Source organism: Schistocerca nitens, chromosome 9, assembly GCF_023898315.1.
Source record: "Schistocerca nitens isolate TAMUIC-IGC-003100 chromosome 9, iqSchNite1.1, whole genome shotgun sequence".
Classification (NCBI taxonomy): Eukaryota; Metazoa; Arthropoda; class Insecta; order Orthoptera; family Acrididae; genus Schistocerca; species Schistocerca nitens.
Genome location: NC_064622.1, coordinates 317,752,148 through 317,776,596, shown reverse-complemented (window position 1 = coordinate 317,776,596; position 24,449 = coordinate 317,752,148).

Here is a 24,449-nt window from a genome sequence, read left to right as displayed (position 1 = left end):
TAGCCCTCCTTACGCTAACTTTGACATCGCTTAGCTTCTGTTTGTCTGAGAGGTTTTGGCTGCGTTTAAACTTGGAGTGAAGCTCTCTTTGCTTTCGCAGTAGTTTCCTAACTTTGTTGTTGTACCACGGTGGGTTTTTCCCGTCCCTCACAGTTTTACTCGGCACGTACCTGTCTAAAACGCATTTTACGATTGCCTTGAACTTTTTCCATAAACACTCAACATTGTCAGTGTCGGAACAGAAATTTTCGTTTTGATCTGTTAGGTAGTCTGAAATCTGCCTTCTATTACTCTTGCTAAACAGATAAACCTTCCTCCCTTTTTTTATATTCCTATTAACTTCCATATTCAGGGATGCTACAACGGCCTTATGATCACTGATTCCCTGTTCTGCACTTACGGAGTCGAAAAGTTCGGGTCTATTTGTTATCAGTAGGTCCAAGATGTTATCTCCACGAGTCGGTTCTCTGTTTAATTGCTCGAGGTAATTTTCGGATAGTGGACTCAGTATAATGTCACTCGATGCTCTGTCCCTACCACCCGTCCTAAACATCTGAGTGTCCCAGTCTATATCTGGTAAATTGAAATCTCCACCTAAGACTATAACATGCTGAGGAAATTTATGTGAAATGTATTCCAAGTTTTCTCTCAGTTGTTCTGCCACTAACGCTGCTGAGTCGGGAGGTCGGTAAAAGGAGCCAATTATTAACCCAGCTCGGTTGTTGAGTGTAACCTCCACCCATAATAATTCACAGGAACTATCCACTTCTATTTCACTACAGGATAAACTACTACTAACAGCGACGAACACTCCACCACCGGTTGCATGCAATCTATCCTTCCTAAACACCGTCTGTACCTTTGTAAAAATTTCGGCAGAATTTATCTCTGGCTTAAGCCAGCTCTCTGTACCTATAACCATTTCAGCTTCGGTGCTTTCTATCAGCGCTTGAAGTTCCGGTACTTTACCAACGCAGCTTCGACAGTTTACAATTACAATACCGATTGCTGCTTGGTCCCCGCATGTCCTGACTTTGCTCCGCACCCTTTGAGGCTGTTGCCCTTTCTGTACTTGCCCGAGGCCATCTAACCTAAAAAACCGCCCAGTCCACGCCACACAACCCCTGCTACCCGTGTAGCCGCTTGCTGCGTGTAGTGGACTCCTGACCTATCCAGCGGAACCCGAAACCCCACCACCCTATGGCGCAAGTCGAGGAATCTGCAGCCCACATGGTCGCAGAACCGTCTCAGCCTCTGATTCAGACCCTCCACTCGGCTCTGTACCAAAGGTCCGCAGTCAGTCCTGTCGACGATTCTGCAGATGGTGAGCTCTGCTTTCATCCCGCTAGCGAGACTGGCAGTCTTCACCAAATCAGATAGCCGCCGGAAGCCAGAGAGGATTTCCTCCGATCCATAGCGACACACATCATTGGTGCCTTCATGAGGGACCACCTGCAGATGGGTGCACCCTGTACCCTTCATGGCATCCGGAAGGATCCTTTCCACATCTGGAATGACTCCCCCCGGTATGCACACGGAGTGCACATTGGTTTTCTTCCCCTCTCTTGCTGCCATTTCCCTAAGGGGCCCCATTACGCGCCTGACGTTGGAGCTCCCAACTACCAGTAAGCCCACCCTCTGCGACCGCCTGGATCTTGCAGACTGAGGGGCAACCTCTGGAACAGGATAAGCAGCCATGTCAGGCCGAAGATCAGTATCAGCCTGAGACAGAGCCTGAAACCGGTTCGTCAGACAAACTGGAGAGGCCTTCCGTTCAGCCCTCCGGAATGTCTTTCGCCCCCTGCCACACCTTGAGACGACCTCCCACTCTACCACAGGTGAGGGATCAGCCTCAATGCGGGCAGTATCCCGGGCAACCACAGTCTTAGTCCGATCGGGCGATGCGAGGGACGAGCTGGCCGTCCCCGACAAACCCCCATCCGGACCCCCACAGTGATGCCCATTGGCAACAGCCTCAAGCCGTGTGACCGAAGCCAACACAGCCTGAAGCTGGGAGCGAAGGAATGCCAACTCAGCCTGCATCCGAACACAGCAGTTGCAGTCCCTATCCATGCTAAAAACTAACAGATGACAGTAGGTAATTCATGTATGTCATTAGAATCAGGACGGTATTACGGAAAAATCACAAACCTTAGTTACCAACTCTCTCCAATATGAATGTCACACTGCACTGATATGATAAGAATTCACAATGATAAAGCTGCCAAATTTACAACTTTTAGTAGCGAAATGTTAGTCTATATTTTGTAGCCAACAGTTACACCTCAGCCCATGTTCGCCAAGGGCCGCGCCACTGAGGATGCAATTAAATTACAAAAGTCAGTGTCTCAGTCATGTGTTACCTCATTAAAATTTATCATCAACTTTTCATTGCAACCATCACCATATCTAATTATTACAGCAGTTCAGCCGACACATGCATGATCTAATCTGCCCCATTTCACGAATAAACGAATGTATAACTAGAAACAAGTAAGAGATAAGCACATGACGCTCCAATCAGTTAAAAACCATGATCATTTACAATACAGACAATAATTTGATTTCAGTTTTGTGCTGACAATGAGTAGTTCCACCATTATAAATACAACTATATTTCATCAGGGTCACCACACACGGTTTTACCATTGTATCCATTCTCAGGTGTTCAAATATCTGTCATGACATCATTTTATAGATTTAGCATTATGTCCTTAAATATAACAACATGTAGTTGATACAGTTCTCTCAACAGGGCCACTGACGATTTCTTTCCTTATTCTTATCAGATACGTTCTACACCACTAACCTCGACCATTTTTAGGGTTCCGTGGCTCAGTCTACAAAAACGGAACCTTATAGGATCATTTTACTATCATTCAGTCTGTCTGCCCGACTGTTAACAAACATCTTTCTCAGAAACGAGTAGAGTCACATATTACGGCCTATAATCCCTAGACGGTGTAAAAAGTTTAAGCATGTAAGCCAATTCAGTCACAAGATACGGCCATTTATGTCACATATTTTGGTATTTGAAACCTCACTTACCAAAACCTGTAAGGTGCTTCCAGTTGACATAGAACAATGAAATTTGGAAAGAAGCAAGGTTTCACGGAACAAGTCAAGGAAAAAATCAGAAAATGGTTAATTCGAAATTATATCACACGAGAAACCTTTTTTTTTGTCATTTCTTATCCGTCTGTCTGTTTATCTGTCCATCCGTTAACACCCTTTTTCTGTGTAACAGTTGGTAGTTGTGCGTTTCCTGGGTGTGACACACGTATCATATGGGGGTTTGTACCGGTCCGGGAGGTGTGTTCGGACAGCGTAAGTGGTTAACGCAGCTGCTCGCGTAAAGCGGGAAATCAGAATTCGAATTCCAGACTGTCACCAATTTTCCTATGTCAGTAATAAACTGTGCAGCTGAAGTATAATCGTATTGCGAACACATTTCTTCTTTTTCTTCTGTTATTGTTGTTGTGGTCTTCAGTCCTGAGACTGGTTTGATGCAGCTCTCCATGCTACTCTATCCTGTGCAAGCTTCTTCATCTCCCAGTACCTACTGCAACCTACATCCTTCTGAATCTGCTTAGTGTATTCATCTCTTGGTCTCCCTCTACGATTTTTACCCTCCACGCTGCCCTCCAATGCTAAATTTGTGATCCCTTGATGCCTCTAAACATGTCCTACCAACCGATCCCTTCTTCTAGTCAAGTTGTGCCACAAACTTCTCTTCTCCCCAATCCTATTCAATACCTCCTCATTAGTTACGTGATCTACCCACCTTATCTTCAGCACTCTTTTGTAGCACAACATTTCGAAAGCTTCTATTCTCTTCTTGTCCAAACTATTTATCGTCCATATTTCACTTCCATACATGGCTACACTCCATACAAATACTTTCAGAAACGACTTCCTGACACTTAAATCTATACTCGATGTTAACAAATTTCTCTTCTTCAGAAACGATTTCCTTGCCATTGCCAGTCTACATTTTATATCCTCTCTACTTCGACCATCATCAGTTATTTTACTCCCTAAATAGCAAAACTCCTTTACTACTTTAAGTGTCTCATTTCCTAATCTAATCCCCTCAGCATCACCCGATTTAATTTGACTACATTCCATTATCCTCGTTTTGCTTTTGTTGATGTTCATCTTATATCCTCCTTTCAAGACACTGTCCATTCCGTTCAACTGCTCTTCCAAGTCCTTTGCTGTCTCTGACAGAATTACAATGTCATCGGCGAACCTCAAAGTTTTTACTTCTTCTCCATGAATTTTAATACCTACTCCGAATTTTTCTTTTGTTTCCTTTCCTGCTTGCTCAATATACAGATTGAATAACATCGGGGAGAGGCTACAACCCTGTCTCACTCCTTTCCCAACCACTGCTTCCCTTTCATGCCCCTCGACTCTTATAACTGCCATATGGTTTCTGTACAAATTGTAAATAGCCTTTCGCTCCTTGTATTTTACCCCTGCCACCTTTAGAATTTGAAAGAGAATATTCCAGTTAACGTTGTCAAAAGCTTTCTCTATGTCTACAAATGCTAGAAACGTAGGTTTGCCTTTTCTTAATCTTTCTTCTAAGATAAGTCGTAAGGTTAGTATTGCCTCACGTGTTCCAGTGTTTCTACGGAATCCAAACTGATCTTCCCCGAGGTCCGCTTCTACCAGTTTTTCCATTCGTCTGTAAAGAATTCGCGTTAGTATTTTGAGCTGTGACTTATTAAACCGATAGTTCGGTAATTTTCACATCTGTCAACACCTGCTTTCTTTGGGATTGGAATTATTATATTCTTCTTGAAGTCTGTGGGTATTTGGCCTGTCTCATACATCTTGCTCACCAGATGGTAGAGTTTTGTCATGACTGGCTCTCCCAAGGCCATCAGTAGTTCTAATGGAATGTTGTCTACTCCCGGGGCCTTGTTTCGACTCAGGTCTTTCAGTGCTCTGTCAAACTCTTCCCGCAGTATCTTATCTCCCATTTCATCTTCATCTACATCCTCTTCCATTTCCATAATATTGTCCTCAAGTACATCGCCCTTGTATAAACCCTCTATATACTCCTTCCACCTTTCTGCCTTCCCTTCTTTGCTTAGAACTGGGTTGCCATCTGGGCTCTTAATATTCATACAAGAGGTTCTGTTTTCTCCAAATGTCTCTTTAATTTTCCTGTAGGCAGTATCTATCTTACCTCTAGTGAGATAAGCCTCTATATCCTTACATTTGTCCTCTAGCCATCCCTGCTTAGCCATTTTGCACTTCCTGTCGATCTCATTTTTGAGACGTTTGTATTCCTTTTCGCCTGCCTCATTTACTGCATTTTTATATTTTCTCCTTTCATCAATTAAATTCTATATTTCTTCTGTTACCCAAGGATTTCTATTAGCCCTCGTCTTTTTACCTACTTGATCCTCTGCTGCCTTCACTACTTCATCCCTCAGAGCTACCCATTCTTCCTCTACTGTATTTCTTTCCCCCATTCCTGTCAATAGTTCCCTTATGCTCTCCCTGAAACTCTGTACAACCTCTGGTTCTTTCAGTTTATCCAGGTCCCATCTCCTTAAATTCCCACCTTTTTGCAGTTTCTTCAGTTTCAATCTGCAGTTCATAACCAATAGATTGTGGTCAGAATCCACATCTGCCCCTGGAAATGTCTTACAATTTAAAACCTGGCTCCTAAATCTCTGTCTTACCATTATGTAATCTATCTGATACCTTTTAGTATCTCCAGGACTCTTCCAGGTATACAACCTTCTTTTATGATTCTTGAACCAAGTGTTAGCTATGATTAAGTTATGCTCTGTGCAAAATTCTACAAGGCGGCTTCCTCTTTCATTTCTTCCCCCCAATCCATATTCACCTACTATGTTTCCTTCTCTCCCTTTTCCTAGTGACGAATTCCAGTCACCTATGACTATTAAATTTTCGTCTCCCTTCACTACCTGAATAATTTCTTTTATCTCGTCATACATTTCATCAATTTCTTCATCATCTGCAGAGCTAGTTGGCATATAAACTCGTACTACTGTAGTAGGCATGGGCTTTGTGTCTATCTTAGCCACAATAATGCGTTCCCTATGCTGTTTGTAGTAGCTAACCCGCACTCCTAGTTTTTTATTCATTATTAAACCTACTCCTGCATTACCCATATTTGATTTTGTATTTATAAATCTGTAATCACCTGACCAAAAGTCTTGTTCCTCCTGCCACCGAACTTCACTAATTCCCACTCTATCTAACTTTAACCTATCCATTTCCCTTTTTAAATTTTCTAACCTACCTGCCCGATTAAGGGATCTGACATTCCACGCTCCGATCCGTAGAATGCCAGTTTTCTTTCTCCTGATAACGACGTTATTGAGAGTATCAAGTTCAAATTTGTGTCATTTAGCATGTAAACATTTTAAACTTCTATGTCAATCAGTCAAAAGATACGGGCATTTATGTCACATATTTTGATACTCGAAAACTTTCTAATGAAAACCTATAGGATACTTTCCATTGACCTATACTCAATAAATTTGCCGCGAAGAAAGGTTGTACAATACAGGTAGAGGAAAAAATTCGAAATTGTTAATTTTGAATAGTGTCACACGAAAATATATTTCTTCTTTCATTTGTTAACCGACTTTAAACTTGAGATTAAGACAATCTCGAACGTCTCGGAATCCCCTGGTGCCGACATCTTGCCAGTATCAATGTCGATAACAGTAAAAAATTGTCAAGATCTTCGATTCTTGGAATGGATAAACTTTCTATATATACAATTACGTTTGTTCAGAACCCGCAAGACGCGGGCCATATTCGCACCCGACCAATTTCTCCTTATTGGGGTACCGGCTATTTGAGACAGAAAGAAAAAAAATTATCAGAAATGTGGGCTCCACTCAAATTACTGAATTCTCTTCCATCCTAAGTATGCTGAAGGCTTTAGCAACTAAGTCTTTGTTGGAGGTGTGTATTGGTGTGTAATCGGCAGTATTTGAGCCGAAGTAGAGAGGAAATAAAATGAAGACTGGAAGTGCAAGCAAAAGCATTTCTGAAGAAGAAAATTTCGTGAATATCGAATATAGATTTAAGATTTAGGAAGTCTTATCTGAAGGTATTCGCCTGTAGTGTAGCCTTGTGAGGCAGTCAGACATCAACGATGGACAATTTAGACAGTACAGAATACAAGATTTTGCAATGTGATGTTACGGGAGGATGCTGAAGATTAGATGAGTAGGTCGCGTTACTAATGAGGGGGTACTGAATAGAACTGGGGAGGCAAAAGATTTGTGGCGCAACGCGACTAAAAGAAGAGATCGGTTGATTGCACACATTTTGTCTGAGTCGTCAAGGGATCACAAACATAGTATTACAGGGAAGTGTGGGGGGTAAACATCGTAGAGGAAGATAAAGAGTTGAATGCCGTAAGCATATTCAGAAGGATGTAGGTTGCATTAGTTATCTGGAGATGAAGAGGTTTGCGCCGAGTACAGTAGCATGGAGAGCATCAAACCAGTCTTCGGACTGAAGACTACAACAACGACATGAACAGAAACTATAAATTGCACAAGATAAACAAATAAATATAACGTCTCAGGATCTCAGGCTACCAATGATTAGACATTAGTAACGTTATTAGCATACTTTAGAACTGTAGCCTATCAGAAAACATTTAACACACATCTGCTGTTGCAGAAAGCTGATGAAATCATGCGGTCCTGATAAGCAAACCTAACGCTAATGTCCTGAGTTAAAGTACAAACCTCTCATGGAATGATAACGTGTTACATTGTGGATGATTAGGCGTATTCGAGAGGCTTAGGCTTTTTTCATACTCTAAATTCTCTCATCGCCTTAGAACACGAACATGAGACTACAGAGAAGCCTAAACAAATCTCGAGGGATCTTCCAGCCATAAATGCCACACGACAGTTTTTAAACATGATATTTTTATTTGTCTGCCATTTTACTACATTTCGGGAAAGAATGAAACGTACCTTACACTTTACTCTCGCATTCGTTGTAGTGTTTCCACAAGGTAAGTGCATAACTTTTCACGCCTCGTTGTCTGGTCCGTTTCTTTTGAAAAGTGACCGAATTTCGATCCTATAGTTCATTGTAGTAAGAATGAAGAAAACTTAAAATGCCATTTCAGTTCCTAAAATGATGTACATTATGTCAAATTCTGTCGTTCAGTCCGCAGCTACGATGTAGCTCCATTCCATAGACAGTTAGATGATTAGCCAAGAGTAATCACTCATAAATTGCCTGAAACGTCCTGAGTGACTGTTGTGCATTCAGCTGAAAATCTATAGATCTGAACATCAGAAAATCAGATAATAATTTCTCGCGATGTTTCGGACATAGTCATTCAGATGACAATTACTTATCCTTTTTAGTCATGGAGTCAGTTTGCACAGTAGTCACCACAATGGACTCGTGTTCGAGAGGGCAACGATTTAGACACCCGTCGACCATCTTGATCTGCATTATGTGGGATTTCCCTAAATCACTTTAGCAAATTTCCGGATGGATCCTCCAAAAAGAGGACGGCCGATTTCTTTCTGCGTCCTTCTTTAATTTGAGTATCTACTCTGTCTCCAAAAATCTTGATGTCTAAGAGACTCTAAACTCTGATTTACCTTCGTATTCTTGATTCTTTTACTAAAAGTGGGCAAATATCAACATTGTTATTTATCACCACATTTCATTTCAAAAGCGTCTTGTCCAAACTTTTTATCGTCCACATTCCATTTATCTAGAGGGCTATGGTCCAGGAAAATAGCCTCAGAGAAGAACTCATTACAGTGCATTTGTTATTTACAGGAAATCTTCCTAATACCACTATGGGCAGCAATCGAGCTCACATCTTCCGCTGCACTCCTATTAAACCGTCATCAGCTTAAGTTGAGGTCTTTCTGCTGCTAAAGAAAACGGCGCCGAAAACGGCCTACAGCACTACAGAGCAAAACAGACCCTCGATCTTGCTCCCTAGGACTGTGAAACGCTCCCTTCCTACTTCACGGCTTCCTCCTTCTCTGTTCTCTTTCTTGGTCAACAAACCTAAATCCTTCACACTGTATGCGTATTCCTGTAAGTCCTGAAATGTCTAAGTGGACTGAACAAATATCACCTGCAGTCAATCAGTTTTTTTATCCCTTCCGTAACACTGGCTACAGCTTCTCAGTCTTTGGAAAACTAAATGCCCTAGCAGCTGTTCGTACCTGATTCACGTATTCACCAAGCGGCTCTCATACTCCCTCTTCACGGCCATTGCTGATCCACTTACGTCCGCTAGAAGACAGGTAGCCAAGAATTCGAATCGCGAGCCGTGTACTGGCACGATTGTCATAGCGCTCTGCCTGTCTGCACATTCCCCCACCACCACAGTATGCTTTCTGAGTGTGAGGAAGGGGAAGAAGGTAATTTACGAAGCCGTCACATTTATATGACGGCACAAGTCACACTGCATATGGCTGTATTTTATATTCCACATTTCTCAAAAACATGGACCACAAACAAACAAATTTTCGGTATTATTTAATTATTTTTGCGCGCTGAAAACATGATATATCTTTAATTTGGTACAAACTGTCGGCATACCGAGAGACAAAGACCATTTCACAGCCGGGCGCTGTGGGCGAGCGGTTCTAGGCGCTTCAGTCCGGAACCCCGCTGCTGCTACGGTCGCAGGTTCGAATCCTGCCTCCGGCATGAATGTGTGTGACGTCCTTAGGATAGTTAGGTTTCAATAGTTCTGAGTCTAGGGTACTGATGACCTCAGAAGTTAAGTCTCATAGTGCTTAGAGCCATTTGAACCATTTGAACAATTTCACCGATTTTCACACTCATGTTGCCACGTAATCGTAACTTCGAAATATTATAGTATTTTTGCTACCTTATTATCGGGAATTCTACCTGCAGAAAGCAATATAGGTGTCCAGGACAAGATCTGTTTATAAACAAGGAATTATTTAGCAGATCTGTCAGTTATAATTCCACACGCAATGGACGCTTTCAACTGGAACGACATCGAAGACAGCCGAAAAAGCATATTATCCTTGTATATCCATCAAGGCCAGAATGAATTCTTCAGACCTCGTGTTTTGTTTAACGTCAGTGAGATTAAGAAACTGGACTGTGTCCGAATATGACCCTTCTACAACAGGGGACTGATGACCTCAGATGTTACATCCCATAGTGCTTAGAGACTTCTACAAGGAGAGTTCCTTTTAAATGCATCCCAGTCAAAGCAGAAGGTAATTGTTTCTCACGTTTTGATCTCTTGCTGTAGCCAATATGCAGTCAAGTCCGCTTAAAATGTGAGGTGTGCAGTCCTTTTCTAATGTTCTAATTTTCGTTCCTACACTTAATTTCCTGCATACATTCAACAATAGTGAGTTTTAAATTGAAAAGTCTCTTCGAGGCCTGCTCTTGGACTTAACCGATGTACTTTGCAATAATATATAAAGTCTCCATACCTTTCGTCAGTTCCATGAGAAACTGTTGCAACAAACAGTAGAATGAAGTGTGAACATCATAAATTTTATTGTTCATACCACAAATTTTTTTCATGTGCTGCATGCCTGCAAATTTACCACAACGTTCTTCTTGATGTACAGAACAATAAATCCTGTTCGTCTGTTGTAATTTTTTGCTCTTTCATTGTCAGCTAAATTTTGAAATACTTTTTGCTTGATATTGTAATCTCATTTCATAGGAAAGTTTCAGTACCTTTTATTATACGATTTCATAATACATACTGAGCATTCTCAACTGTATCTGTTGTCATCCACATTCGTTCTTGAAGGCTTTGACGATAGATTGCTTGACTGCCTCTTTTTGTACAGAATGCCACTGGGCTTGTCAACGTCCTTCATACCACCAACAAATAGCGAAAGGTAAACTGTGATGACACCACTATCCTGCCGAACTGGAGACGGTTGAGCTGGCCGAAAAATGCCCCACCGTAATACTACACGAAATACATGAATATACATATCCGAAAGAACAGACACCACGCATTCATACTACTGATTCGCCTTGACTGGAAATGGATGCTCAACGTTCAGTGCGGATGTACATTATCGTACAACCTTCAGTGGAATTCTAAAATTAGCGTACATGAAGGACATAGGCGCGGACTGTGGATACGTGGCGCTGGATGCGAAAGTGAGTCGGCCGGTAAACGCTGTGTTCAGATGGCGCACTGGTTTGCGCAGCTGCCTAAAGCAAGTGTTCCCGGGTTCGAATCCCAGTCCTGCACACATTTTCATTCGTCGCCGCTGATTCCGCATAAGGTCTTGACGCAACTGATATTATTAGTTATTTTCCTTTTCTTTCCTTTCTTCCCCTTCACTTTCAATTTACATAATACATAGTTAAATAAAACGTCGGGCTGTTTCAGGTAATTCCGAGAAGGACCGAGTAAACCCGAGGCAGGAACGCCGTGGCGGGGCCCCTTCGCACTTACACATTCCTGGTAGGATGTCTGTATTTCCTCTTCAGTGACGGCATTCACTATTCATTACACTAAAGTGATTTCGGAATGGAGATACGCAAATTGTAATACATCAATATCCCTTAACCACAACACCTGTATCTGCTCGCTTAGCTGAACTACATAGCACAAACATTATTCAGTTTTCAGTATTGAATCTACAGAAACCTCTGTAATACTCATTATTCCTGCTAACGGAAGGGATAACTTGGATAACTGTTCTTCCACATTCTACCATCTAGTTTCGGTGCATCTACATGCTCCACTTAATTGACCTTCCCCCTAATACCATGTTAATGTCCATCCTCCTACCATGCAAGGCTGATAACAATAATTCACTAATAACAGCCTCTATCCGCTCTGTCATACCTTGCAATTCATTGAAATCCTCCCTACTTTCTCCACACTTAACTAAAACCAATAAGTTATTTAGACTTTTTACGTAGTTTGTGGCTCTCGCTTGTAATCTACGTCACTTCAACGTGTGTCACCTTGTAAAAACATGAGAAACAGTTCAATCTCCGAGAGAGCTAACAACAATAACAAACTATGTGTGTTAATCAAAAAAACAGTTTAATCTGATATTAGTCTGTCACAGACATTCTTTCCTCATAGATCTTCAACGTGGTTCATTGAAGTCGTTATCCTCATCTTCATGCGCCTCAACGTGTATCCTCTGAGCATGGAATGGCGGTCGGCAGAGAGAAAGATTGCAGGTTTGAGTGTATCGTGAATGGTTGGTTGCCTTTGTTCCATTCCGCATGTACCCATGGTGAAATTATGTTAGAGATCTATTATTAGGGGGTATAAAAACTATATTCTTCGTCAATCCTCGAATCCTCAGGCCAATCCATCGTTGGTTAATTCGCCTCTCGTTTTATGTACGAATAGCCCTCACTTATCGGTGTGACATTTGAAAGTGTTGCAATCTTCCATTAGGAATATCGGACATTTGTATTGCTAGAACAGCTAAAATTGGATTTTTTGTTGGTAGGTAGACGCAATAATGGTCTTGTATGAGAAGGGATTTAGAAAGATTGTTTGATTTCCTCTGGTCCAGGTCTTTTTTCTTCCTAATCTTCTGTGTTGACTCTTCTTTTCTTGGCGCATCTTGCTGCCTTCTCACTTGTGTCTACGTTCTTCTCTGGGATTTAAGACCTGCTAAACCTTGTTATTGTGTAATCCTTTCTTATGGTATTTTTTTTCAAATCGTTGTGTATCCTTTATTGTATCAAGCAGTTCTTCCACGAGTATTCAGGGAATGTTCCGCTGTTGCAGGATTCTGTATGGTATGACGATAATTCCAGCCATTCTGTATCCTGGGTTACAGAAATGCGCCTCTTCTTCTTCCGGTGAATTCAAACATTCCTTCATTGCTGATGAAACACGTCGGCCCCATTCCAGTGTGGTGGACAACCAGCATACCTCCTTATGCTGTCTAAACAGTTTCTGACAGAAGTGCTAAGTATCTATCACTGTAGCAAAACTGTTGTTATGAAGGTCGCATGTGACTTTCACATGACTAAAGATCGAGTCATGGCACATTTCGATTGTATCCTGGTTTCATCTTAGATCCCCATACTTTTCCATAGAGGGGTTATCCTATTGTATTATAGCTTCTACAAAGGCATTTCCTTTTGTCATCTCGAAAGCTGAGGTACCAGGCACACATATTGTTCCTTCTTCTCATGCCTAACCGCTCTACTGAGTTACACTGTCGATGTACCGCAATGACGATGCATTGTTCTTGATGCCATCGTGTATAATACAACATTGTGCACACTTTTGTCCATGCTAAATCCCCAAATTTCTCTAATTTACACGTCATTACCACCTATCTTATCGCAACCCTTTCTCCCTTAAGGTACATTACAAGCTTTATAAAAACTATACTAATACGAGACTTAACAAAAATTTCGTATTTAAAGTATACATAAGATTCTCCTTATTACACTCTTCATAACTTTACATCTATTTTAAGCGATCAATATATGTTATCTCCAATCAATATGTACATTTTCTTTTTCCCTTTCCTTCCACTATTAGTATAGAGGTAATGGTTTCCACATCTTCATCATAATTAATAATAAGAGGAAAAATCATGGTGATGAAGGTTAGTGTGTTAGTGTGTCTCTTATTTTTTCTAGCTACAGGTTCGTCATATCACAAAAACTCTGCACGTTGACTCCGACTCTAGCAGCCTTTTCACTGAAATCTCTTCTTTTCGGCATAAGCTGTAAAAGAACTGCAAAATGCAAAATATTTCTATTTCTTGTATCCTTTTTAAAACTATGTTCACTGTCCAATTCCATTGTCCTAGAGCTTGTACTTTTATCAGTTGTGGTTATCCCTATCTCTTTCTTGTAAACAGTAAACTCTGATATTACTTTCTCTCGCTCCCTTATTGAAATTATCCCAGTGTTAAACTGAGATCCTTCTGTCTTCATCCTTCCAAGAACTAGAATGTTTCTCGCTTTCCTTAATAATTCATTTCTCTCTCATAATTATTATCTCCTAACACTCTTTCATATCTATTTCCCTCACATCTCCTTTTAATATAAACTTGTGGTAACTTCCACAAATCATAAATGCTTCTCATTTTCTCCAAAAATGTCTTCTCAACAAAATGTTCACCATCCGTGATGGAACAAACTAAAAATAAATATTTCTTTCTTATATAATTCTTTACAGACATAATTTCTTAGCTTCCTTTCGTCCACAAAAACATCGACTTCTTTCTACTGTACACTACAATTTAAGAGAGAATCTACTACTATTTCGCCAAACAATCCACATCATAATCTCTGTCGTTTTCCTTTCTTTCTACTAATTCCCTATAACACTTTTCCTCTGCAGAATGATTACTGTAGTTGTTACTTTATTGTTCTTTCTCCACCACTATCTTTTTGATTCACTGAGAAAGTTAACCAAATTATTTTAATGAGGTAAGTACAAATTAAAATTTTTTATTTGTATACATTTTGTTGGCTTACCTAGTGTTTGACTTCTACATTTTGCTCTCATTGGAATCTGGATATTTGATACATCTAATTTTTCTTGTGGAGTTAGTATCTATTTTAAAAACTTTCAAGTGACTCACATGGTGCAAGCCCAACAATTCTCCTGTTTTTGGGTTAATTAGTTCGACTGCATTATCATGAACCACCTTACTTAGTTCCATAGGGTCTTTATATACCGAAAAGAATTTATAGCTTTGGTGTTTTCATCTTTCTAGAGAGGTGGTGGGTTTCCACAAGTACTTTTCGCCAAGTTAAAATACTCGTTATGTTGCCGTTTTGTCCACCCTGTTCTTTCTATTTAACACCGTGCCTTCAAATTGCTCAGTGTTAATTTTACTAGGTGTTGATGTTGTACTCTGGATACTGGTGGGAATTTAATTATTTCCCGGATTTTATCTGGTACCAGAACATTTTTCAGAATAGTTATTGGAGGTAATAAAGTACTCTTACGTGGAATTTCGCTTACCACATCCTGGAACTCAGACAAATATCTGTCCCACATATTATGCTGCTTGGCAAAATACAAACGACAGAGGGTTCCGAAATCCTTCATCGTTCGTTTAGCTGTGTTGGCGCTTGGCGTATATTTGGAAATATAAATGAGTTTCATTTTATACCATCGCAGTGTGTTCTGTGACTGTGCTGAATGATATTGTGGTCCATTGTCTGACAGCATTTTATCGACATGACCAGCCTGTTGAAGGGAATTTTGTGTCAGCGCTTTGCTTCCAGTGCTTCCAGTTGCTTTCTTCAAGGGAGTATAGGTCACGTATATCGACGTTAATTCTAGGACCACGAAAATAAATCCATGAACTCTCTGTGTACGAGGTAATGGATCGATAAGACCTGTTGCTGCTATGTGTATCAGTTTCTCCGGAATGATAGGGAACAATGGTGGTCTCGTTTGAAAAGTTACATGTTTAACTCTCTGGCATTTCTTACCTTTAGCATAAAATGCTGTCTGATTCTTCGCTCCATATTTGCCAAGTAACAAGACATCTTTAATTTTTTTTTTAAATTTCTTAGGACCAAAATGACTGTTACTCAAATGAGTATACCAAATATACTTATTTATCAGATCCTGTGGTGTACATGCGGCCCATAAATTAGTATCTGTATTACGTCTATAGAATAAGACGTTGTTGTTTATGAGATAGAGCTGTCTCATGTCTATTGATTCACGGTTTTTCCACTTTGCTTTAACCGTGGCGAAATCTGGGGCTTTGTCTTGTTCCCCGCCCAACTGCTGTAATGTATTGGTGACTCAATTTTCCACTGGAACATTTTTCAAGTAATACATGGCTACTTGCTCTTGTTCTGTATTACTTAGTCTGCTTTCGTTAACTCCTTCCGACAATCTGCAGAGGATATCACCTATGATGTTTGATGGTCCAGGCACGTAGGTGGTCCGAAAATCATATTTCTGCAGCGTTAACAGCCACGGTCGTAATCTTCCTGGCAATAGTTTTGCACTCAACATAAATTCTAGTGCCTTATGGTCAGTTAACACAATTTTTTTGACCAAACATTAAGTATCTTAATATACGAAATCTCCATAGTACTGCCAAGGTTTCTGACTCTCTGATCGAGTAATTTTTTTCACATTTGGTAAGTACTATTAGCGAAAGCTATCGTCTCTCTTATCCACTGCCCGTCTTCTTCATATGCTAAAATTGGTGCCTTTACCAGTGACTTTTTTAGTTGTTGCAACTCCTGTCGTGTTTGGGCATTCCACACCCAGAGCATCTATTTGCTAGTTAACACATATAAACATGGGGTAGCAAGGATGTCTATCCAAATGAACCTGCTGTAAAAGTTAATGAGTCCCAAGAAGCCACGTAACATCTTTCTGCTGTACGGAAACCCTATATTCTGTATTGCTTGCAGTGTTCTAGGGTTTTGTTCAATTCCCTGCTCAGTAATAATGTGGTCTAAAAAGTCAACCTTTTTATTCCCAAAAGTGTACTTCATTATGTTTACTGTTACTCCATATTCTTTTAATGTCCTTAGCAGTTTACTGAGCACCTCATTATGAAGTTTCCATGACGCTTCAGCTACTAATATGTCATCGACATAACAGGTGAAAGGCTGTTGGAGCTCTTTATCCAATACAGTTCCTAAACCTCTTATAAAAGCAGCAGACGAAATGTTCTGTCCGAAAGGAAGCCTTTTGTATTGATAACTTCTTTCAAGCGAGATAAAAGCTGTATACTTTCTACATTCGAGTGTTCTTCTATTTGCTAAAAAATAGCCCTCAAATTAAGAGAAAATCTTGACCCCGAAGAACTGTAAAAGCTTTTCCAATATTTCTGGGCGACTGATTGCAGAAATTATAGTGGAATTTATCTGTCGTGCATCAACGACCAACCTAATACTTCCATCCCAGTTATCCACAATTTGCAGTGGACTGTTGTATGTTGAGGTTGAAGTTTCAAGAATGTTATCATCTAGCATATTATGTAATTCTAAAAACATTTGTCTTCGGTAACACAGTGGAATAGTGTAGGGCGGTACTCTAAATGGCCTAAGATCTCTAACCTTGAATTCGTATTGTAAACTTTTTATGGCACCGGGTTTCGGTAGAAACACCAGGGCATTTTGCTGTAATACTCCTTCTAATTCGTCTTTGTCTGTGACTTAAATATCCCTCACTCGTAGCTACTTATTATCTATTTTTTGATGAATTTCCACTATTATTTCGTCATCTGCAGGTATTGTTTCTCCCTCCGGCTGATACAGATCCAGTTGCATAGTCAGTTGTTCGTAAGCACTTGACATCTCCTCATGTCTGAGTTTTTCAGCAAAAGCAAGGCGTACCTTCCCGAGCATCATATACCCTTCGTCTATACTGAGTGTAACACCATTTCCCACATGAAATCGGCTCCAATGATTATGGGCACAGACAGTTTCGGCACAATTACCATGCCCCTGACAGGAAAAAGTTACACGCTTCTGTATAGTAATCACAGTCGACGAACCCATAATCGGTCCTTTAACAAGTTTCGTCCGCAACTCTGGTATCGCGTGTTCAGCGTTACATTTCTCAAAAAGCTCTTCCGAAATCGACGTCATTTCGCTTCCCGTATCAACGATGGCATCTACAAGCGTGCCACCTACCTCAACTCGAACGATCAATTGCAGCTCATGAGGAACTTTAGTTTCACTTTCACACGTTAATGCAGCCTCTTTCGAGTCATATGTTAACTGGTTAATGTATCTGGCCTGCATTTCCGTTGGTTTACTACAGTCACCTTACAGTCCTTATTACTCTTAACACCTGTCATCTAAATGTTCTGGGATGGAGTTACTTGCCCATATTGCCTCTATGATTTCTTCATACGTCTCTGTCCTATATATATCATCTAACTTGGGTATCAATACTCGTGTTACCAATGGTATATTATCCTCTTGGCCTACCACTCCTCCCTCGTTTTCGTAGAAATCAACTGCACCCTCCACAATTTCGTCATCATGAGTTTTTGTTCAGCTGCATACTTGACAACTTTTGTTCCTCATCATCGGACGTTTCCCAGTCAAAAAAATGGTTCAAATGGCTCTGAGCACTATGGGACTTAACATCTGTGGTCATCAGTCCCCTAGAACTTAGAACTACTTCAACCTAACTAACCTAAGGACATCACACACATCCATGCCCGAGGCAGGATTCGAACCTGCGACCGTAGCAGTCGCGCGATTCCGGACTGAGCGCCTAGAACCGCTAGACCACCGCGGCCGGCGTTTCCCAGTCATTCGTCTCTCAGCATCATGGTATTTGTGTCGGATCACCCCCTAAACCTACTTCAGAATATTGTTGATCAACGCTAAGTCTATTTACACATTTAATTATAAAATCATCTTCATTTGTGCGATCGAATCTCTTGTGACTGGTCTCCGTACCGTTCATCTCGTCAATTCTGTTTTTTACCAGGGTTTGGTGACCTCAACTCGACTTCCTGTACCGGTTCATCTCGCAGTCCTGCTACAGTCTGATTCTCGCAACCTTTTTACATTCTAGGCATTCTGATTCCACAAAAATAATTTGGGTTTTGTGGTGAAAAACCTTTAAACCTGCATGCGTCTGCATGGTGACCATATCGCAAATTATAGTTACCATCATAATATCTGGAACCAAAGCCATTGTTGTAATTCCGCTGCTCACCAATACCATAATTATTGTTTGACCTCTGTGAGCTGCCGAAACCATAGCTATCATTATTCCATGGGCGATTACTACTCTACCCAAAACGATTACCTTTCCCAACATTACTGTTGCCATTGTAAGCATTATTAAAGGCCAATAGGTTGCTGTTATTCCCCTACCATTAGTTTCACTCCCTGCACCTTCTTTTACACTTCATCTTCACTGAAGATGTATTCAAGTTCTCTTAAGATTCCTTTAAATGCCTGTACATTGTCTCCTGCTCTGGCAACAAACGATTGCTGATAACGCAAGGGTAACTTTATTCCCCATCACTGTTTGGATTGTGTAAACACTGATTCTTTTTCTTCATTTCTTCAAAAAATCTAACTGGCTTCTTTTCTCCCGAATTTTCAAATGACGTCTTCTGTAGCAATTCATATTTCATCCTATTTTGGGTTTCCGCGGACCAGTATCTCTCGAAGAATGCAGACTTGAATTCTCCATGCGACTAACAGTTTGCAGCGGCTCTTTGCATGGTTTCCGCCAATGCGCCTTCCATATAACCACAAATGAAATCAAGTTTATGTCTAAGTGGCCTTTGTTCTGGTAAACCGATTTGGAATTGATGTATAAACGTGCAGGATCAAGCCCCTCGCGTGTTTTTGTAATGTTAGAATTTACTGACTGTCAAAAAATGATAATTGTCAAATTTCTATATTGATCAATATGGTGATTGTGTTTTCGCTACATTTCCCGTTTCCTTCAATTGTGTCATCTTTTCCTTTGTTCGTACTACCTGAAACGACATCTTTGAGTCCCTTCTAGCATCGCATCTACGAAGTGGTATATGATTATCAAAGTCGTAACGTTCCTCATGTATCGGATTGGAAGATACGTTTAAATTTCCCGTTACTGGATCAGTGTTTTGTCTTTGTACTTGCTTCATATTTACCTGCGGTATATGACTGTAACTTGTAAGTTGAGAATTTTGTACGTGTGGTGCAGTAAATTGCTCTGATACCGCGTCATTCGCGTACGTTCGGAGGGTCGGCAGCCGCTCTGTTGGTATGCGCGCAGTTACCGCTTCTCGCATCATTGTCTGCTGTGAACGCACATTACATGTTTCGCTCACTTGTCTCAATGGTACTTCTACCATTTGTTTCTGTTTCAGGATCGGAAAATACTGACGCAACATCTTGTGGGCATACAAGTGGAAGCCGGCCGAAGTGGCCGTGCGGTTAAAGGCGCTGCAGTCTGGAACCGCAAGACCGCTACGGTCGCAGGTTCGAATCCTGCCCCGGGCATGGATGTTTGTGTTGTCCTTAGGTTAGTTAGGTTTAAGTAGTTCTAAGTTCTAGGGGACTAATGACCTCAGCAGTTGAGTCCCATAGTGCTCAGAGCCAGCCATACAAGTGGAATCTCATGACTTTTTTGTGTTTCCGAAATTGACACGGAAGATTGCGTAACGACGGAAGATTGCGTAACGGACTTGGTTACCTCGGGATTTTTTTCCACCACTATCTCAGACGATACTACTGATTCTGTCGCACCACTACTGCTGTCTGTACGGTTCTCGATACACTGCTTCAGTTCCGTACGAAGCTTTTCATATTGCTGCTTGTTTCTCGAGACGATATTTACAATGCGTGTATCGAATCTTTTTAACGCGGCCCGCGTGACAGGTTTCCTGACATTGAGTTACTCCACGAGTTGTTGCGCCTTACCAGACGCCTTACGTGCTAATTTACCAACCCTTTGGTTGATATTAGACACTGCATCCTGCACCCGCTCAACGTCATGACGCATCTTTCTCTAATCGGCCATAAGCGATTGAATTAGTTCGCGCGAGTCTCTCACCTATTTCCAGATTTCAATAAACTGTTCGCATCCTTTTCTGATCTTTGAGAACTTTATAGAACCCAGCATAATTTTCAATTCTGAGACCATTTAAAGCAATATTTGTGGCCTCTAACCCTGCATTCGTTTCTAAATTCGCCGTTTCGGTTTTTAAAGCCACCAACCCTGCAATTATTTCTAAGTCTGCTAACCCTGCTCTCACCGTTTCACTTGTTTGCTTGACAACAATAGTGAGTTGCAATAGAAGGTTTTCTACAAGATTTTTCTTACTTCTAGTCAGTGAAGCACTGTCCCCATGTCTGAGTTGGTCAATATTACGACAAATCATCAGATTCCGGTTTTCAGCTCGGTACTATTTAGGATGACAATCAAGTCTAGGGACAAGATGAGCAAAAGATTACTTAAGGTTGCTCATGTTCACAGTGGACGCAAGCTGGTGATCCGAAAATTTTACGCCTCTGCTAGCGGCATTTACCTTTAGCTGGGATGTGCAGTCGGTTGCATGGCTGCTCTCACCCTCTGAAAATCCTACAAAAACCTAATCAAAATATTTGCTGATTTTATTACCTGAAACTGTCCTACGTTTCTCGTTAGGTGAGAAAACATGCATTCATCCCTAGTCTGGAAAGTGTGGCGATATAGTCGTGCATAGATGAAGCAGCATGTATACTTCAACGCCCTCTCAGTTGTCGCAAGAACAGTTAACTACGTACCGAGCGAGGTGGCGCAGTGGTTAGCACACTGGACTCGCATTCGGGAGGACGACGGTTCAATCCCGTCTCCAGCCATCCTGATTTAGGTTTTCCGTGATTTCCCTAAATCGTTTCAGGCAGATGACGGGATGGTTCCTTTGAAAGGGCACGGCCGATTTCCTTCCCCATCCTTCCCTAACCCGAGCTTGCGCTCCGTCTCTAATGACCTCGTTGTCGACGGGACGTTAAAACAACACTAACCTAACCTAACTACGTGGCTGTTTCGTTACACCACTATAGGAGCTCAACAACTCTTCAGCTAAATTCTAGCTAACTGTCAGCCAAAGTGAATACAGTGTTCACACAGAAATTCCTCTTTCGGCGTCGTACAGAGAGAGAGTGATGTGTCCTGTTCTACACTTGACGGTGGTTCAGAGGAGCTTCCCTGAAGTTTTCGGTAGTCTGTCTTTCGTAGCAAACTGTCCCCCACATGTGTCCTTTCGTGCTTCACGTAACTGCCTTTTCAGACCGATGGGAGCGTTCCTCTCATCTTGTGGAAACTACCCCTGCCAATCCCAAAGGGCCTACCTTTAAACTGCGTCGAAATATCGCCACCTTTACTCCTTCCGAGTTTATTTCAGTCAATCGGACATTTTGTGCCCGCTCCTGATGGCTAAAGGATACACGGATACATCACGAAAGCACCACGGGCCTCTTTCACGGGATCAACTGCGTCGCTGGCCTGTTTTTATCTGTCTGGAAATTCTCCAAAGCAGTTTTCTAAAGAATTTCTCCATCGCAGGCAGCCTAGGGCCGCTATCTGCTCCCCTTAATATCCCGCCCGGCGCGTTCGTTGTCTCTCTCGCCGTGGTTCACCAACCCCTGGTAGAAGCCTTTCGTTTTACGTGGGCAGTGTTAACGCAACTCATGTCTGCCCCCAAACTAAAACGTTGCATTTTTACCTTTTGCTCATTGAAATGCAGGATTTGGGTTCGGTGTGTTAATACCATCGAATCGAGTGTCATCCCTTTTGGCATTACCTACTATACGTTTTGATAGCAACTCTGCTCACTACCAGCAAAGTATGTCAAGGTGATATATCCATCTACTTGTTATGACGTATAAAATCTCATATAAGACGCGAAATTAACATCCGTTCAAGATGCCACCTTACAATATGATGTTACAGAAAGTAGGACAAAATTAAGTGCACTGATAAGAAATGGGGAGCTTCTCCACTGAATGTAAGAACTATGGAATTTGCAGAGAATACTCACTAGATGAAGGAACAGGATGGAATATCATAAGACATCCGTGAATATCTTCCACGTCATTAAAGAGAACCATTGAGAACAAAACTGTAGGGGACAGGCAGTATTTGAACCCATCTATCAAATAATCGAGGACTTATTGCATAAGTGCTAAACTGTATTCAAAGATGAAGAGGTTCCCACAGGAGCGAAAGCTGTGCTTGCTGCGGCAAAATACTATTGCACAACCCCCGCCTCTCACCCCCGCTCCTCCAAGAAAATAAAAACTGTTACATTAAGAAATCATGTCGCAGACTGTCTGATCATTAGAAAAAGTGGAATATCAATCTTTACAAGAATGAAATAAAATATAACGTTCTGCTAGAAACGAAGACTTGGGTGAGAAGTAAGGGCAACAGTGTTGGATGAACATCTTAGTCAATCAAGGAACGTGAAAACTTTGAATTAAAAGAGCGATATGGGGTTCTGTACACTCTTCTCTTATATATGCATATACTGTGCGTAGCACGGATGTGTAGCATCTTACCTCATCTTAATGGCTCCGTACAAATGCTCACAGGGCTACACAAAAATGCTCTTCAACTATGGGAGCAGTTCAGACAATGAGGTCCCGACCGATAGAGCACATAGAATTCCAGATTCCCATTGAGACAGCAGTTGCAGCTGCTCTTCGGCTGCTACTACTAGAGTCACAAAGATGAGCAACTTCCTTTGCTGGAAACTATGTGCGGAATATAAATTTCTCTTAGCGCTCAGTATGTGTGTATATGACAATTTCAAGAGCTCGCAGGTCATTGCTATTGGTTTATGTTAAAGCCTCTGTTTGTGCATTACATGACTGATTGCTATACTGTACGAGTGATGAAGGAAGAAATTGTCGTCATTGACATCACTGGTTAGGCCATCTGCTCCATTCTGTTTAACATCCACCCCTGTTTAGAGAATCCCACACAGAAACCTCCCAATGAAATGTAACGTGGATCTGCTTGGGATTAATTTTGTTAATATTTTCGATATTTAAAAATTTTAGTTATTTTGTGTTCACAGTCCAGTATGCCACATGAAATTTATTCTATGTCGCTGATTTAGAGCTCTCCCTGAAGTGCCATTCTTCTCAGAGTTTTTTTTTCTTTCTTTCCTTTCTTTTTTCCATCATTTTGTGATGATTTGTCTGCCAGGATATTGGTGTAAACTTTCTCTTTTTCCTGTACTATCTCTATAAACTCTACATTCCATGGCCTTAGTCACAATTCTTCCACAATTTTTTTCTGGTGGTTATCTTCTGCTGTGCATAAAATCTCCTTTCTGTATCTCAAACCTTTTTCTTTGATATCTTTCATGGTAGTTTGCTGTATATACTTATCTAATCTTCAATTACACAAGTTTATAATTTCAGGTTTTTGCTAATGGGGAATTTTTTTGTGTTTTCCTTGCTTTTTTTGTATATGAGAACAGGCTTTGCCTCTCATCCGGATTTAGTTATAGGAAAAGAATAATATGGAAATGTGCTGTGGAAAATTATTACCAGGACGTACAGCTAAATTAAGAAGTATAATTAGGCTAAAGGAAGGATTACTTTATTCAGAAATTTCAATGAGAGTCAAGTAAGAATTGATGGGCAAATGCAGTGATGAATTGCTGCATGACAGAACACAAAACTATTGCCAACAGAAGCTACTTGCGAGTCTAAACACCCAAGAGTCTGATATGGAACTTTGTAAAGGGAGCAGGATGTGGACTGCGTCTTACAGGCTGAGGGAGGAGTTGGGAGAGAGAGCGTTTCTCGAATTCTCACCTTCAAATTACAAGAGTAGTTGAGAGATACCAACAACGCTATCATTCAAGTGTGGTGAGGGACATGGAAGTTGATGCTGTGATCAAAGGCGTCAAATGCTGAAGATGCCACTCAAGAGATTCAGTTACGCAACTGTAGCAGCCTGGGTCGTTGACCACTACATATTCAGCCAAGGA